Source organism: Rhinoderma darwinii, chromosome 1, assembly GCF_050947455.1.
Source record: "Rhinoderma darwinii isolate aRhiDar2 chromosome 1, aRhiDar2.hap1, whole genome shotgun sequence".
NCBI classification, from domain to species: Eukaryota; Metazoa; Chordata; class Amphibia; order Anura; family Rhinodermatidae; genus Rhinoderma; species Rhinoderma darwinii.
This window is the reverse complement of record NC_134687.1, coordinates 364055109-364072693: the sequence shown is the minus strand read 5'-3', so window position 1 is coordinate 364072693 and position 17585 is coordinate 364055109. Positions and strand designations below refer to the sequence as shown.

The following is a 17585-nucleotide window of genomic DNA, read 5'->3' as shown; positions in this document are numbered from 1 at the left end:
TGTGCACAAACAGCAGTTTACGTCCACATACAGGTCATTGCCATACCTGGGAGAACTTGCTTAACAATTTCTGGAGTATGATTCTACAATCGCACAAGCTGGGCACAACATATTGTGCACTGAAACGGCATATTAGTGGAAAAATTAAAATTTTCACTTTGCACCATCTGTTGTATATTAATTCCTAAAAAAACAGCGGTGGGGTATAAAGGATCTCTACACCCCTTGATAAATGCCTTTAGGGGTGTAGTTTTCAAAATAGGGTAACTTTTTAGGGGTTTATTTTATTATTTGACCTCAGAGCCTCTGCAATTGTTAACCAACACTGTCTAAGTCTCCAAATTAGGCCTCAAATGCGCATGGTACTCTTTCACTCCTGAGCCCTGTTGTATGTCCAGGCAAAGGATAAGGGTCACATGTAGGGTGTTTCTAAAACCAGGAAACACGGCATAATAATAATAAGAAGAAGAAAGCGGTCTTTCTACAGTGGCATAAGCCGGAGCACAACATACTGGGCACTGAAATTGCATATCTATGGAAGAATTGCCATTGACCGTACTCAGGAGAAATTGCATAACAAATTTAGGCTTCATGCCCACTTCAGTCTTTTCCTTCAGGGTGCTAGCCGTTTTTTCTGACGGCTAGCACCCGGACTCATTTCATTCATGCACACTTCAGTTTTTTTGACGGTCCCGTTGCTCCGATCCGACAAAAGTAGAGCATGTCCTACTTTGGTCCGAGATTCCGTGACCGTGAGGCCCATGCAAGTCAATGGGGCCGTCAAAAAAACTGAAGGCATCCGTGTGCCGCCCGTGTGTGATGGAGCCGTTGCCTAGCAACGGCCGGGCAGGCAGAAGTACATTAGAGATATTACACTAATTGGCAGCCACTTCTCTCTATCCAGCACTGATAGAGAGAAGAGGCTGCTGATAAAAATAAAATAAAAAGCAGTTCATACGTACCCCGGTCGTTGTCTTGGTGACGAGTCCCTCTTCTTCATCCAGTCCGACCTTCCTGTATGATGCAGCAGTCCATGTGGCCGCTGCAGCCTGTGATTGGCTGCAGAGGTGATCACATGGGAGGAAGCGTCATCCCAGGAGGCCGGCCGTCTGACGTCATCCAGTCCAGCCTTCTGTTATGACTTTTATCCCATGTGACCGCCACTACAGCCTGTGATTGGCTGCTGCAGTGACATGGGATAAGACATCATCCCAGGAGGCCGGACAGGAGGAAAAAGCAGGGAGTTCTGGGTAAGTATGAACTGATTTTGTTTTATTTTTTATTTAATTAGAATTGTATTTTGCGAGCGCCGAGCATGGTCATTCTTCAGCGCTAGTCACTGTCCAGGCTGCTGAAAGAGTTACCGCCGATGAGTGCAGCCCATTAACTCTTTCAGCACCCTGTACAGTGACTAGCGCTGAACAACCATGCTCTTTCAGCACCCTGGACAGTACCATGCTCGGCGCTCCGAAACGCAAAGCACGCGGAAACCACACGGATAACAAAATGCGCACACGGATCCGTCAAAAACGTTCGATAAAACGGTGAAGGAAGTGTGCATGAGGCCTTAGGGTTGTTTTTGCTCCTATTATCCCTTGTGAAAAATAAACAATTTTAAACTAAAACTAGATATTATTGGAAAAAAATTAAATAAAAATGTTTCATTTTTACAGCACAATTATAAAAAAAAAATGTATGACACACCTGTGGGGTCAAAATGCTCACTACACCCATAGATCACTTATTGCCCCTAGATTACATAAAAACAAAAAAGCTACACATATTATTAGGTATCTACACGACTGTAATAACCTAATGAATTTATTTAACAGGTTATTTAGCGTGAAACGTGAACGAGTTAAAAAACAAAAAAAAAACAGTGCCAAAAATAGCTTATTCCCATACTCACACCGCAAAAATAAAATGATATAACTTACACAGTACATTTTTTATTCCCCAAACCACGCATCAAAAAAATATATATATATCCGCGACATAAAACAAAGCCTCATCCCATGTGACTGCTGCAGCCAATCACAGGCTGCAGTGGTCACATGTGCTGCAGCGACAACAGAGGGACGCGCCGCCATGACTATGGCAGGGGTAAGTATTAACGTTTTTGTTTTTTTCTAGCACTGCTTTCCACGGCGGAAATTGAGCTAGAAAATTCTTTCGGACGGAATGGGCTGCGAGTTCTAGGTGGTTTTATGCAGCATATCCAACCCGCGGGAATCCAGACTTAGGCCTCATGCACACGACCGTATTTTTTCACACCCGTAAATACTGGCGTAAATACGGGTCCGGTGTCACACGTATTCCACCCGTTTTGCACCAGTATTTACGAACCCGTGCTCGTAAATATGGGTCCGGTGTCACACGTATTCCACCCGTATTTACGAGCACGTTTTTGGCAGCAAAATAGCACTGCACTAATCGGCAGCCCCTTCTCTCTATCAGTGCAGGATAGAGAGAAGGGACAGCCTTTTCTGTAATAAAAGTTAAAGAAATTCATACTTACCCGGCCGTTGTCTTGGTGACGCGTCCCTCTCTTCACATCCAGCCCGACATCCCTGGATGACGCGGCAGTCCATGTGACCGCTGCAGCCTGTGATTGACCTGTGATTGGCTGCAGCGGTCACATGGCCTGAAACGTCATCCAGGACGTCGGCCCGGATGTCGAGAGGGACGCGTCACCAAGGCAACGGGCGGGAGACCGGACTGGAGAAAGCAGGAAGTTGTCGGTAAGTATGAACGTCTTTTATTTTTATTTTTTACAGGATAGGGGATACATGTCTTTTGTTTATGGCAGAGCGGGGAGATACCTCCCCGCTCTGCCATAGTTTTCATTGTAGTCCCGGCGGTAGTTACGCCACTGGGCTGTGGCCTGCAGACCGGGTAGTCCCCTGACCTCGCCTCACCTCGCAACGCTCCCGTAATCACGGGTGAACACACGCAGCCACCCATGATTACGGGAGCCCCATAGACTTCTATGGGATGCCCGTGCCGTTATTACGGCATGAAATAGGGCATGTTCTATCTTTTTTAACGGCACGGGTACCTTCCCGTGAGCAAACGGGAAGGTACCCGTGGCTAACAGAAGCCTATGAGCCCGTTATTGCGGGTCGTAATAACGACCCGCAATAACGGGTGTTTTTACGGTCGTGTGCATGAGGCCTTAGAGAGCGGTTCATAAATGAATGCCCACACACCTCAATGAACTGAACAGTGGGCCAAAATTCCTCCAGAACGATGTAAGAGACTCATAAAGTGATACAGAAAATTACTTGAAGTTATTGCTGTTAAAAGACATTCTACAAGCTATTGATTCAGGAGGTGTACTTAGCTTTTCCATTTTGGCCTAGTTTTTGTTAAATAATGACATAGTGTAATTTCTCATGTGTTGTTCACCCGAGGTTGTATTTACCTAATTTTAAGACCTTCTAAGGACCAGCTGTTCTTTTATTATGTCCTGATACGTAAATCCATATTTGTTTTTTTACTCATGACTGTATATATATTATATTTGTGTAGCTTTCATTTATTTATAGGGGTTTCCATGTATTTTTAAAACATCTCAAGCGGCTTTATATAGAAAACAGTAAACTTTTCGGTCGGTGTATATTTGCTCCTATTACCCCTTGTGAAAAAAAAAAATTGAGCTAAAACCAGATATTGTTGTAAAAATATAAAGTAAGTTTCAATTTTACACAGCACAATTATAGAAAAATGATAGACACACCTGCGGGGTCAAAATGCTCACTACACCCATAGATTAATTCCTCAAGGGGTGTAGTTTCCAAAATGAAGTCTTTTTGAGGGGTGTTTCTTATGTTATGGCACCTCAAGGCCTCTGCAAACCTATAATGGTGCCTGGAAAACATCATAACACCCTTCCTTCACACACACTATTTTTCTGGCATATTCAAATCTGCCATATTTCACTTTATGTGGTAATAACGTCGGAATGCTTAAACCTATCCAAGCGATTCTGAGATTGTTTTCTCGTGACACATTGGACTTTATGTTAGTGGTAAAATTTGGACGATATATTCAGTGTTTATTGGTGAAAAATTGCAAAATTTAGAGAAAATGTATAAAAAAAATTAGAATTTTTAAGAATTTAAATGCATCTGCTTGTAAAGCAGATGGTTATACCACCCAAAATAGTTACTAGTTCACATTTCCCATATGTCTACTTTAGATTGGCATCGTTTTTTGAACATTCTTTTATTTTTCTTGGACGTTACAAGACTTAGAACATAAACAGCAATTTCTCATATTTTTAAGAACATTTCAAAAGCCCTTTTTTTAAGGTACCTGTTCGGTTCCGAAGTGGCTTTGAGGGGCCTATGTATTAGAAACCCACATAAAACACCCCATTTTGAAAACTAGACCCCTCAAAGTATTCAAAACAGCATTTAGAAAGTTTATTTAACCCTTTAGGCATTTCACAGGAATTAAAGCAAAGTAGAGGTGAAATTTGCAAATTTTATTTTTCTTGCTGAATTTCAATTGTATTACATTTTTTTCTGTAACACAGAAGGTTTTACCAGAGAAACACTACTAAATATGTATTGTCCAGATTCTGCAGTTTTTAGAAATGTCCCACATGTGTCTCTAGTGTGCTCGTGGACTAAAACAAGCCCCAGAAGCAAAGAAGGACCTAGTACATTTTGAGGCCTCTTTTTTATTAGAATATATTATAGGCAACATGCCAGGTTTGAAGAGGTGTTGAGGAGCCAAAACAGTAGAAATCCCTCAAAAATGACCCCATTTCGGAAACTACACCCCTCAATCAATTAATTTATGGTTGTGATTACCATTTTGACGCCACAGTTTTTACACAGCACGTATTTGAATTAGGCTGTGAAGTTAAAAAAATTAATTTTTTTCCAATAAGATGTCATTCTTCATCAAAATTTCTTATTTTCACAGGGAACAAAATACCCCATTTTGTTGCCCAATTTCTCCTGAGTGCAGCAATACCCCATTTGTGGCGATAAACTGCCGTTTGGGCCCATGGGAGGCCTCAGAATGGAAGGAGCGCTGTGTGTTCTTTGGAGTGCAGATCATGCTGGATTGGTTTTCGGGTGCCATGTCGCATTTGCAGAGCCCCAGAGGTATCAAAGCAATGGAAACCCACCAGAAGTGACCCAATTTTGGAAAATACACCCCTCAAGGAATTAATTTATGGGTAATGTGACCATTTTAAACGCCATAGTTTTTTCACAGAACTTATCTGAATTGGGCTGGGAATTAAAACAAAATAATTTTTTTCCAATAATATGTGGTTTTTGGCTGATAATTTCTTATTTTCACAATAAATTAAAATACCCCATTTTGTTGCCCAATTTGTGCGGAGTGAGGCAATACCCCATTTGTGGTGATAAACTGCCGTTTGGGCCCATGGGAGTGCTCAGAAGGAGAGGACCACCATTTGACCTACTGGGGATTTTCTGGTGCGAAGTCATGTATGCAGAAGCCCCTGAGGGCAGTTGAAACCCCAAAGAAGTGACCCCGTTTTAAAAACTACACCCTTAAGGCATTCATCCAGTGGTGTAGTGAGCATTTTGAATGGAGACATACACCACATAAACTCTAATGTGGGTTCTCACGGGTATGGCAACACCCTCAATGTGGCTGTTATCAGCTGCCTGGGCACGCAGCAGGGCTCAGAAGGGAGTGCATCAGGGTAAGTAAAACTGGGGTAGATTAAAAATCAAGGGATGTATGATACATTTTAAAACACTCTTTCATACAGAGCCTTAGTTTTTCGGGACAAGTGTCACATTGATATATTATGTCCTCCCTTATCCCCCTCTCATAGCAGACTTTGCACCTCTTTTGACTTTTTCCCTTCTTGCCAGTTTGGGGAACTTCTCCTGGAAAGTGTTGCCCTGGTACGATGCGTGTGGCCCCGCTTCCAGAAGTACTGGGTGCCCCCCATTCTTGGTCCCTAAAAATTAGTTTTTTCATAACCACCTCTTGAAATTCCAGGAAAGTTCCCGTCTGGCCTGTACATCGACGTAGCACGTACGCATTGCACAAAGCCATCTGTATGATGTGCCCGGCCAGCTTCTTATACCACACCGCATGGCGCTGTAGGGCTTCAGGACTTGATCTGACAAGTCCACCCCTCCCATGTACCTATTGTAGTCCAGGATGCAGTCTGGTTTGGGGGTCTCTGTACTAGTATCTCTTACTGGTACATGGGTACTGGTGTGGCCATGTATTGTTGTCAATACAAGGACATCTCTCTTGTCCATGTACTTGACATACAATATGTTGCTGCTGGATTGTGCCCTGCTCTCACCCCTTCTGAGTGTGCCCAAGCAGAGTCTTAGGGAGGCCTCTCAGATTTCTTCCAGCAGTGCCGCATGCCGCAGTACTTCTGGAAGCGAGGCACCTGAAGAGTGGAACGCTGGTATAAAAATGATCCAGGTAGGGGTGGTAACCCTGGTCCAGCAGCGGGTGCACCAAATCCCACACAATTTTTGCATTAACTCCCAGTAAGGGGGGGGCATTCTGGGGGCTGAATACTGGTGTTCTTTCCTTCATATCTCCTAAATTTGTAAGTATACCCTGATGCACTCTCGCACAGCTTATACATCTTCACGCCATACCTTGCCCTCTTACCCGGCAGGTACTGGCGGAATTGAAGCCTCCCTTTAAAATGTACCGAGGACTCATCAATAGAAATACACTTCTCGGGGGTGTATGCTTGGGAACACCGGGCACTGAAACGGTCTAATAGGGGTCTCCGTTTATACAAACTTTCAAAATCGGGGTCATCTCGGGGTGGGCACGGCTCATTATCAGTATAATGAAAAGAAGCAAAGTATTGCCTCTTATTTATTTTTTTTAGGTTCCAGTTCTGAAGTTGCTTTGAGGGGCCTATATAGTAGAAACCTCTATGAAACACCACATTTTAGAAACTAGACCCCTCAAAGTATTCACAACAGCATTTAGAAAGTGTATGAACCCTTTAGGTGTTTCACGGGAATTTAGAGCAAAGTAGAGGTGAAATTTACATATTTTTTTTTGTCAGACAATCCTTTTTATACCATTTTTTTCTAGAACACAAAAGGTTTTACCAGAGAAACGCAGCTTAAAGAGGCTCTGTCACCAGATTTTGCAGCCCCTATCTGCTATTGCAGCAGATCGGCGCTGCAATGTAGATTACAGTAACGTTTTTATTTTTAAAAAATGAGCATTTTTGGCCAAGTTATGACCATTTTTGTATTTATGCAAATGAGGCTTGCGAAAGTCCAACTGGGCGTGTTTAAAGTAAAAGTCCAACTGGGCGTGTATTATTTGCGTACATCGGGGCGTGTTTACTACTTTTACTAGCTGGGCGTTCTGATGAGAAGTATCATCCACTTCTCTTCAGAACGCCCAGCTTCTGGCAGTGCAGACACACAGCGTGTTCTCAAGAGATCACGCTGTATCGTCACTCACTTCCTGCCCCAGGTCCTGCATCGTGTCGGCCGAGCGAGGACACATCGGCACCAGAGGCTACAGTTGATTCTGCAGCAGTATCGGCGTTTGCAGGTAAGTCGATGTAGCTACTTACCTGCAAACGCTGATGCTGCTGCAGAATCAACTGTAGCCTCTGGTGCCGATGTGGCCGACACCTGGGGCAGGAAGTGAGTGACGTCACAGCGTGATCTCTCGAGAACACGCTGTGTGTCTGCACTGCCAGAAGCTGGGTGTTAACGAACAGAAGTGGATGATGCTGATTCGTCAGCATCATACACTCCCATTCCTAACGCCCAGCTAGTAAAAGAACTAAAAACGCCCCGATGTACGCACATAATACACGCCCAGTTGGACTTTTACTGTAAACACGCCCAGTTGGACTTTTGCAAGCCTCATTTGCATAAATACAAAAATGGTCATAACTTGGCCAAAAATGCTCGTTTTTTAAAAATAAAAACGTTACTGTAATCTACATTGCAGCGCCTATCTGCTGCAATAGCAGATAGGGGTTGCAAAATCTGGTGACAGAGCCTCTTTAATATTTATTGCCCGGATTCTGCAGTTTTGAGAAATATCCCACATGTGGCCCTAGTACGGTAATGGACTGAACCACCGGCCTCCGAAGTAAAGGAGCACCTAGTGGATTTTGAGGCCTCCTTTTTATTAGGCACCATGTCCGGTTTGACAAGGTCTTGTGGTGCCAAAACAGCGGAAACCCCCCAAAAGTGACCCTATTTTGGAAACTAGACCCCTTGAGGAATTCATTGTAGTTTTCATGGGGTGCATGTGGCTTTTTGATCAGTTTTTATTCTATTTTTAAGAGGCGTGGTGACTAGTAGAATTGCTGTTTTTTTATTCTATTTATTTTTTTACAGCGTGCACTATCAATGACATATTCACTTTATTCTGCGGGGCGATACGATTACAGCGATACCAGATGTTTATAGGTTTTTTTATGTCTTATGGCGTTTGCACAATAAAATACTTTTTGTAAAAAATCATTCACTTTTTGTGTTACCTTATTCTAAGAGCCAGAACTTTTTTATTTTTCCATCAAGAAAGCCGTTCAATTTTTTGGGAGGTGAAGTGACCAAACAATTGTGATTCTGGTACGGTTTATTATTATTTTCATTTACGGCGTTCTCCGCGCGGGATAAATAACGAAACAATGTCCCACTGGGGGACTTGTGGGCAGGAGGCCCTGATCGCAATTCTAATACACTGCACTACATGCGTAGTGCAGTGTATTAGAGCTGTCAGCTACTCACTGACAGCAAGCATAGTGGGTCCTGACTTTTTCAGGACCCACTAGGCTTCCGTCGATGGCATAGCCATAGTCACCATCGCGGGCCGCTATCGTGTAGCAGGCCGGCGATGGTAGCTTAACCCCTAAAAAGCCGCGATCGCTATTGAACGCGGCTTTTAAGGGGTTAATCAGCGGGGACAGCGTGATCGGTCCTGCTATAGGAGCTGCGGCAACTGCTGTACAAGACAGCAGCTGTCACAGCTTCTGTATGTGTCGGGGAAGACGGCCGAAATGGCCATTACTCCCGCGACCTAATATTCCATCACTGAGCGCGATCGGGGCGGTCAGCATGACGGAATAGTACGTCTCTGAGCGTTAAGGGGTTAAAGAGTGACCACACTTTCAAACTTTTGATATGTCAAAGAGACATATCAAAAGTTTAGATCGGTGGGGGTACAGGTGCAGAGACCCCCCCCCACAGTTCCTGAAACGAAGGTGCAGTAGCGCTCAGCTAAGTGCCCTGTGCCTTCGGCTGCGATCAGCGATCCCTGTCAGGATGAAGACGGCTCTCATAGATATTCTATGTGAGCCGTCTTCAGCCTGACTATGAGCGTTGATCACAGCTGAAGGTGCAAAGCGCTCAGGTGAGCGCTTCTGCATCTTTGTCTCAGCAACGGTGGGGGTCTTAGCACCCGGACACCCGTAGATCCACTGGAGCCATATGTGAGTTTGTTTCTTGCGGGATACGGTGTAATTTTCATTCGTACTATTTTAGGGTACATGGGGCTTATTAAGTTTCATTTGATTTTTTTTTGGGGGGGGGAATTTTGCAGTTTTGTTTTGTACAAGTCGTTATGGTGTCCCCTAACAGCAGGCTTAGAGAACAGACAGCACTGTGGTCCATTCTAAGAATCCAGGGCTGACTGCAGAGGGTTCCCCGGTCTCTGATCTCATTCCCAGTGATGCGATAGAATAAGGTAGGCTGACTTTGATCATGCCGCGGTCACAGAACGCGGCGGTGAAAAAGTTAAACAGCTGGGGTCGTAATTTTTTCCGATCTAAGCTGTGTTCAGAAGGCTGCTCGAAGTTCAGGAGCAGTTAGTGAAGAGTCCTGCTTAGAGAATGAGCCAAAAGACATCACTGTAGACTGGGGACCTGAACAGCCTGCCGTCAAAAGACAGCAGGCAGTTAAGGGGTTAATTTGTCATATGGTGGTGTTTATCTGAGATTGTATTTACCACATTTTAAAGACCTTTTAACCAGTTAGTGACCCCCAATACGCTTTTTCACGGCGGCTACTAATGGGCTTTATTCTGATGCATACGCCTTTTTACGGCGCTGCATCAGAATAAATAGACAGAACAGGGAGCCGTTAAATCTCCCTGCTCTCAGCTACCAGAGGTAGCTGAGGGCTGGGGGCATCCCTGCTCGAACGTGTAAGATCGATATAAGTATCGACCTGTTTAAGCCCTCAGATGCGGCGCTCAATAGAGAGCACCGCATCTAAGTTGTTTTGGAGAGAGGGAGGGAGCCCCCTCTCATCCCACCGAGTCTCTGTGTCTGTGATGGCAGCCGGGGGGGCCTAATAAAGGCCCCCAGGTCTGCCTGTAGTGAATGCCTGCTAGGTCATGCCGGAGGCATAGCAGATGCCTGTCCGTTTTAGGGCTTATTCAGACGAACGTATAACACGTCCTATGTTAGTCAATGGGGCCGTTCAGACTGTCCGTGATTTTCACGCAGCGTATGTCCGCTGCGTAAAACTCACGACATGTCCTATATTTGCCCGTTTTTCGCGCATCACGCACCCATTGAAGTGATGCGCGCTACAGTAGTCAAAACTATGAATGAAAACAGAAAAGCACCACGTGATCAAGGCGATACCGAATTATATTTTATGTACCGAGACTTATTTTAATGTGTGTGTTTTTTGTTTTTTAAATTTAACATTACTTTTATTTATATTTTTTACTTTTTATTTTTAAACTTTAATGTACTGGCATATATCTATATGCCAGTACATTAGCCTGTGTACTGATAGTACAGGCAGTTGTTAGGACATACCTAAGTATGCCCTAACAGGAGATATGGTAAGACAGCCCTGGGGTCCTTCAATGGACCCTGGGCTGTCTGCCCATATATGGTATGGCCCTCAATCACGTCACAGGATTTCCCTGTGACGTGATCCAAAGGGGCATCCCCCTTCTCATTTTCCCCTGAATGCTGCAGTCCGCTTTGATCGCAGCATTCAGGAGAATAACGGCGGAGACGAGAGGTTTCGCCGTTATAGAGCAGGGCTGCGTAATACAGTCATTGCCCCGCTCCTGATATTAAGTGTGCGCGCGGTCAGCATGAGGTGATGCGGCCGGCGCTGCACTAATGAGTGGCGGCTCAGGCACTGAAGACATAACACCCCGCCATGTTCTGCCTCCAGTGCCGGCGCTCATTAGTGCAGCGCTGGTCGCATCACATCATGCTAACCGCGCGCACGACTCCGAAGCGGGGCAATGGCTGTATTACACAGTCGCAGCCCCGCTCTAAAAACATTCATGTGTTACAATGCTCAGCTGAGCTTAGTATCGAAATACATGAAATAACGGTATCGAACCGCTTGAGGGTGCACGGTATCTAAACAGTATCGAAGTTTCGATGCATCCCTAATATACATATACACATATACACATATATATACACACACACACACACACACACACACACACACACACACACACACACACTGTATATACACACACATACAGAAGCACGTACATATATACATACTGTATATACATATACACACACACATATATATATATACACAGACACACGTACATAGACATATGCTGTGTGTAATATATATATATATATATATATATATATATATATATATATACACACATACACACGATTTTATCCAGGTGACTTATTACTAGCAGCTCAGACAACATCAGCTAGCTCTTCATTATCGGTACATAGACTATTATAATGTTATAGTATACTATCAGCACCCAGTCCTTGCACAATATATAATCATACATGAATAGGACCAGGACGACATGAATTTACCGTGTCGATCAGAGTGGAGATTCCTGTGCTCTCCTTCCTACAAGTGACTCTCGTTACAGGGGAGGAGAAAGGTCAGATCTGTGCTGTCAATGACATAGGCTCATTAACTGTTTCTGCACGGCCTTGGAACTGAAAGCTTGCGACTTCACAAGGCACACGAGCCCTCTACTCCAGCAGCGAAAGCGTTAACAGTAGGTGGCGCGTGCAGCATGTACAGGAAGGGTGTGTCTATGCCGGGTGGGCGTTTTAAAAGTGATGTTTTGACTTCAGCTTTGACTATGTTTATTCCGAACAGGTTGGAGCGGCCTCTACTGGTCAATTTCAGATACAACAACGTGAGAAACGTGTTCCTTAGCAATCACATGACCATGAGGGAAAAAAATCATGTGACTGAAAATAATCGCTCTGGCTAATTGTGAGATTATGTAATTTCCCACTTAAGTAGTGATGGTAATTACCATGCAAATCAAGAAGAAACGATACATTTAATACATTCCTTTCTATGTTATTCTTTAAGATGAGTAAGACTACAGAAAGTTTTACAGATACTGAAAATGTGTAAATAACTTATGTAAAGTGTTAGCTCAGCCAGTTACTGAAAAACGTGACAAAAATATGGCAGTTATGTGAAGCGGTCATTGGTGTTCATTCACATAGAATTGTTAACCAGGGTTGGGTTGGCTGGTGATTTTCGACATATACCTCCTACAGAAGAGTTCCAAGAATGTCACTGTATAGGTATACGCTCATAGGCTCCCATTCTAAAAACAAACAAACCCCAGTGGCGGATTATCATATGGGCGTTTCGGGCGGCCGCCCGGGGCCCGAGGCTCCCAGGGGGCCCATGGCAGCCCGAAACGCACATCATCTCCTAAATCTATTCAGCGCGCTAGCGCTGCTAACGGCCGAAAATGGGGAGGAGCAGGGAATTCGCCGGGATCCAGGGGTAGGACACACCTCCCTGACAGTGCGGGCCGCCGCCATTGAGTAACAGAACAGCGACGGACGGCTGTTCTGTTACTCCAAAGCAGCAAGAGAAGAGCCGGCGGGCGGTCACCGGCGCTGAGGTCAGTACAAGCTTATCCTCCTGCCCAACTGGTTCCCGACCGCTGGCTGTATTTTTACGGCCAGCGGTCAGGGACGGGTGCTTAAAACCCGAGCCATAGACTTTCTACGGCTCGGGTTTTAACTTGCTGCCCGCGCGATCGGGCAGCTGAATGTCGGGTCTCCGGCTGTCAGTGACTGCCGGGGACCCTGAGGAGAGGATAGAAGCAGCTTTCGCTGCTTCTGTCTTCTCTGATCTCTTTTACACAGCGTTCAATGAACGCTGTGTACAGGAATAGAGACAGCAGCAGCGGCGCTGTCTCTATTGCTCCCGGTGATCATGTGACGGGTCACATGATCGCCGGGTGCCGTTAGTGGCAGACTGTTGCTGGGTCTTACTAGACCCAGCACAGCCCTATTAGTGACAATCGTCACTGTGAGAGGGCTGATTTCCCCTGTAACTGGGGCTGCTGTGCAGCTCCAGTTACAGTGGAAAAACATGGTGTAAGGCCTCGTTTACACGAGCGTATTATACGCGCGTGCGACGCGCGTGCTTTTCACGCGTGTCGTACGGACCTATAATAGTCTATGGGGCTGTTTAGACGATGCGTGTATTTTGCGCTGCGTGAGTGCGTTGCGTAAAACTCACGACATGTTCTATAATCTTGCGTTTTTCACGCAACACGCACCCATTGACTTCAATGGGTGCGTGAAAACAACGCATGCCACACGGACGGTCCTGCGTTGCATGCGCGAAAAACACGCAAGAGCTGTTATGTCCATTCTAAATAGTCTATAAAGCTACACAAAGCTTCTCCAAACCAGGAAGTGCCTGCCTTTCAACTGCGAGGGGGCAAGACTAGCCAGTGCCAGGAGAGTTGACGGGGGATATTTTGTAGTGTTTCAACACAGCAACATACTACAGCCATGCCGCGCGGGATGGATGTGGAGCGCCTCATTCTTTTTATCCAGGAGCATCCAGCAATATGGGATAATAGATGTGAGGAGTATCACAACCGGACGGTGAAGGAGGACGCATGGGAGTTGGTGGCCCAAAACCTATTTGGGCAAGAGTGGGAGACAGGCCGAACCAGTGACCGCACTCGGTTGGGTGAGTACCTGGCATTTTCTGTCAATGCCTGTCATGCCTATAGAAAACCTGGGCCCTGTATGTGTATTGCGCACATGAGCACGAGAAACTTTGGTGGAGCAGGTGCTTCCCACGTCCCACCGCATTGCCATTGCAGGGCCCTTCATTTTGGAGTGAGAGGTGATAGTTCTGATGGCGTGTTTTGTTTTTGTTTCATACACCAGTCCAAGATATCAAGACACGGTGGCGGAGCTGCCGTGATCAATTCAGGCGAGAGATGGGTGACAAGGGACGCAGCGGAGATGGGCCATCTCGCAAACGGCCCTACATTTATACTAAACAGCTGATGTTCCTGAAGGACATCATGGATATGCGCACGTAAGCATTTATGTCGTTGCATGAGTGTACTGTGTGTTTGTCCAGGTCCTGTCTGTCAACGTGTTGTTGTGGGCATTGTTAGATTTTGTACTCATAATTTTTTGCCTCCTTGTAGAACCACCGACAATTTGGAGGATACAGCAGAGGAGACTGACGTGGGGGAGTCTGTGGCCGAAGCCCCTGCTCCCAATATCCTGCCACCCAGCCCCGAGCCGACACCCCAGGAGCCCGCACCAGGCCAGTCCGAACGGCCGGTTGGCTCTCCAGCCCAGGAGCGGCCCGTGCGAGCCCGCAGTCGGCGTCTTCGTGCCCCACAGCCCTCCACATCTGCCCAGGTGGATACGCGGGTCCTCGAGTATTTGAGGCGAGCCGCAGAGGAGGATGGCAATGATGCCTTTGGCCGCAGCATTGTGCCCCTCCTCCGCCTGGTGCCGATGGACCTTATGGGCCGTCTGCAGGCGTCGATCGTCACATTGATCGACGCTTGCAGACCGCCACACAATCCACATCCGTGTTTCACGGCAATCGAGCAGTGGCGAAATAGTTACATGCCGCCACCCACGGCCCAGGTGCCTGGCCAATTTCACCCTGTTCCCCATATGGCCCGTCCTCATCCATACGTGCGCCCTATGGCTCCCCACTTCGCGGGGCCCACATTCCAGCCACCACATCAGCACCACTATGCTGGCCAGGAACAACCTTCCCAGCTCCAGCATAGTGGTGCTGAAATGCAGGCATATGCCTCCCCAGCCCAACTATATCAACACCTCTGAGTGTGTTGGTGCCCAAAATTCATGGACGGCACTGTTGTGTTTGGTGCAGGCCTGGCCACGTATATTGTGTGATCCTGTTTTGCGTTTGAATTTCCTTACACCATGTTGGTGTGTTTGTTTTTTACCCCAAAATTGGGGATTGTTCCGAATACCTTATTAAAAATTAAAAAGGTAATGGTTTGATTTCGTTTTATTATTCTTTTCGACCACCCAACAGAAGGTTTGGCACACATTTCCTTAGCCTACACTCTCACACACTTCTGGCCTTTTGGACCAATGCATGGACATGTGATATGAGGTTTTAGTTAATCTCTCGTGGTTTGACATTGCTTGAAAGGGATTCCAAAGTTTAGGTCCTGCCATGGGCCCTGTAGCTAAATAAGTAGACTTGAAATTGGACTTCCCTAACTGCAGTCCGCACAACAGGATATAAGGGCAAAGTAAGTCGGCAACTGTGTAAAGTCCTGCTCAAACCCCGAGAGATATAAGCTCGCAACCCGCGTCAAGGGTCCTCATGTTTTGCGAGTCCCTACCCCAACCCCAACACACAAAAGAAACAAAACAAAAAATGCCCACATCTCAGGTCGGTAGTGAGGCGTCAAAAGAACATTCACCCCTTCACAGGTCATCAGCCCCCCACGGTGCTGGTCCAGATGGGCACTCAAAATATGCCGCCAAAGTGTCACGAACTCGAAGGCCGGAGGAGACAGATCGCCCGAGAGGAATCACCGGGACATTGTCAGTGGTGTCTGCGTGTGTTATGATATAGTCAGCATCAAAGTTTGCATCATTAATGCGGCAGAAGTTATGCAGAACTACACCCGCTTGGATAACACGTGTGACATTATGCATGGACAATTGCATTGTGGACAGAAAGACACGCCACCTGTTCGACATAATGCCAAAGGCACATTCGACACATCGCCGAGCTCTGCCCAGGCGGAGATTGAACATGCGCCTACGGTCATCCAAGCCCCTTCTTGCAAAGGGACGCATGACTTGCCTTGTGAGTGCGAACCCCTCATCTGCCACGATTACATACGGGATTGGGGGCCCGCTGGAGCCTGGGAGGATGGAGGGTTCCGGCAACCCCAGTCGCCTATTCACGAGTCGCTTCCCCATTCTTGATGTACGGAATATGCGGGCATCTGCCGAGCTTCCATACGAGCCAATGTCAACAATAGAGAAACAATAATTAGTGTCCGCCAAGGCTAACAATACCATGGAAAAATACTGCTTGTAGTTATAGTATTGCGAGCCACTGCGTGGGGGCTTTCTCACACGAATGTGTTTGCCGTCAAGGGCACCAATGCAATTAGGAAATTCAGTAGCTCGAAGAAATCCCTCTGATATACTTAGCCACTGTTCTGTCGTGGGCTGAGGCATGACCGTGCTCTTTAAACTCTGCCACAACACGACACAGGTGGATGTGACAATGAACGAAATGGTGGTCACTCCCAAAAGAAATTCAAAATGCAACGAATGATAACTATTGCCTGTGGCCAGAAATCTAGAAAATAAAGAGAAAGAAAAAGTAAGGAAGAACACATGTTAGTGGGGGGCTGGTAAAGCAGACAGCGGCATGGACTAACTTATAGCAGCTTCATACATACCTCAAGGTCACAAGCAGACGTTCCTCGGGCGAAATGCAGCGTCTCATGTTCGTATTCTGGAAGGTGAGACCAGAGCGAGTTTGCTCAAGCAGAAGGTCAAATGTGGCCACAGACATGCGGCAGAAGGATCGAAATTTGTCGGGATGCCGGCGTAAGTCCTCAAACAGGGTATGGAAATGCCCTTTTATTGTACGTTGGGCCACAAGTGGGTGAACCCAAATGCGACTTCTTCCAGGCGTGTGGTGCTGCAGCATGTGTCGGCGCAGGCCAAACCGACGTGAGATCATCCAGAGAAGAAGCACACGCGCCAGTGCTGGCGAAGCCATAATAGTTGGGTGTCAAAGCGATTCCAATTTGAAGGGAAAAACAAACACTGTGGTTTCTGCAGAGGCGGAAATAAGCTTGCAAACAGATTTCTACCAGCAAGCAGGGGTTGGGCCAGCTGGCCTATTTGTAGGCGGGCGTCCCACTAATCCCCTCTGCGTTTTTTACGCGCGATGCAAACGCTTGGCGTGCGCGCGTTTAAAACGCAACAAGGCTGCGTATACGCAGTGCATACGCCATACAAACGCGCGCAAATCGCTGCGTTTTTTGCGCGCGCAAAACGCACACGCTCGTGTAAACGAGGCCTAAAACAAAGAAAAAGTAGATATAAAGTTCCCCAAAGGTCTTTTTTGACCATTGAGGATCAGAACATAGTAATAAAAAATAGTAAAGTGCAAAAAAAAAATTAAATAATAAATACACATAAAATACCCACCCCAAAAAAAACGTTCCCCCCCCCCCCCGCCAATCATTGTTGTAACGCTAGCGCTGACCCAATTACCCTAATATAGACATGTAATATATTAAAATTTACGGTAGACAATAACGATTACAAATAAAAGGTCTATTTTAGG

General features: G+C 46.1%; 1 protein-coding gene across 1 annotated transcript in view; it reads right to left on the bottom strand.

The window, feature by feature from the left end:
* Positions 1-11973, bottom strand: part of PLGRKT (plasminogen receptor with a C-terminal lysine) — an 83511-nt gene extending 71538 nt beyond the window's left edge. The window contains exon 1 of the mRNA XM_075851980.1: positions 11789-11973. The gene's annotated coding sequence lies outside the window, so the exon portion shown is untranslated. The remainder of the gene's footprint in view (positions 1-11788) is intronic.
* Between the last annotated feature and the right edge of the window lie 5612 nt (positions 11974-17585).